We start from the raw sequence: 1,257 nt of genomic DNA, 5'->3' as shown, positions 1-1,257 counted from the left end.
TCATAAAGGGCTGCTGTCATTCCACATCACAGTGTTCTGGAAACCTTAAACCATGTCGAATTACTTGAAAGATACGACTCAATCACGAGGGAATAATGATCGTTGTGGAGTTTGTGACAGACGCAATAACATCTACAACCAACCAAAACAGCCCGATTAGTGCGTAATTTAAGTGTATATAATATATATGATATAAGCTGTATGATAACCTCACTCAATACAGGTGGAGTCAGTGAGTAAGAAAGAGAAGACCAAGCAGAGCCCAGGCCTTGAACACAGTGGAGATGTTGAGAGTGGCCAGCTCTGCTTTAGGTAAATTTACATCAACATAAACATGACTTCATCACTTGTCATTTGTGAATATTCTGGAATTTGAGAATATGTGTATACATGTAATAGTCTGTTGGTCAGTGTTGGTCAGTGCTGATGTTCAGCATCACTTGGATTAGGCTGCAACTAGAAAATCTGAACATCACATTTTTCCAGGGGGTTCTTTGTGATCTGGTCTTAGTGAGTTAGGAGTCCTCTCCACTACTTTTAACTTCTCTCAGACTTAGGTGCTGCTTTTAGCGCTAAGTGTTTTTGTGAATTACTCAGTCACAAAAATTAGGAGTCCTAAAATTGCTACAGTTTACGCAATTTTAGACTCCTAATTTTTGTGACTGAGTAATCACAAAAACACTTAGCGCTAAAAGCAGCACCTAAGTCTGAGAGAAGTTAAAAGTAGTGGAGAGACTCCTAACTCACTAAGACCAGATCACAAAGAATCATAAAGGGCTGCTGTCATTCCACATCACAGTGTTCTGGAAACCTTAAACCATGTCGAATTACTTGAAAGATACGACTCAATCACGAGGGAATAATGATCGTTGTGGAGTTTGTGACAGACGCAATAACATCTACAACCAACCAAAACAGCCCGATTAGTGCGTAATTTAAGTGTATATAATATATATGATATAAGCTGTATGATAACCTCACTCAATACAGGTGGAGTCAGTGAGTAAGAAAGAGAAGACCAAGCAGAGCCCAGGCCTTGAACACAGTGGAGATGTTGAGAGTGGCCAGCTCTGCTTTAGGTAAATTTACATCAACATAAACATGACTTCATCACTTGTCATTTGTGAATATTCTGGAATTTGAGAATATGTGTATACATGTAATAGTCTGTTGGTCAGTGTTGGTCAGTGCTGATGTTCAGCATCACTTGGATTAGGTCGCAACTAGAAAATCTGAACATCACATTTTTCCAGGGGG

The 1,257-nt window shown here is 39.4% G+C and overlaps 1 protein-coding gene across 1 annotated transcript in view; it reads right to left on the bottom strand.

Moving 5' to 3' along the window:
• The window catches only part of top3b (DNA topoisomerase III beta), a 30,954-nt gene that overhangs the window by 18,177 nt on the left and 11,520 nt on the right, over positions 1–1,257 (bottom strand). The gene's annotated exons all lie outside the window — the stretch shown is intronic.

The sequence above is a fragment of the Seriola dumerili genome, unplaced genomic scaffold (assembly GCF_002260705.1).
Source record: "Seriola dumerili isolate Sdu_G_001 unplaced genomic scaffold, Sdu_1.0 BDQW01000017.1, whole genome shotgun sequence".
Classification (NCBI taxonomy): Eukaryota; Metazoa; Chordata; class Actinopteri; order Carangiformes; family Carangidae; genus Seriola; species Seriola dumerili.
This window is presented reverse-complemented; position numbering and strand designations above follow the sequence as displayed.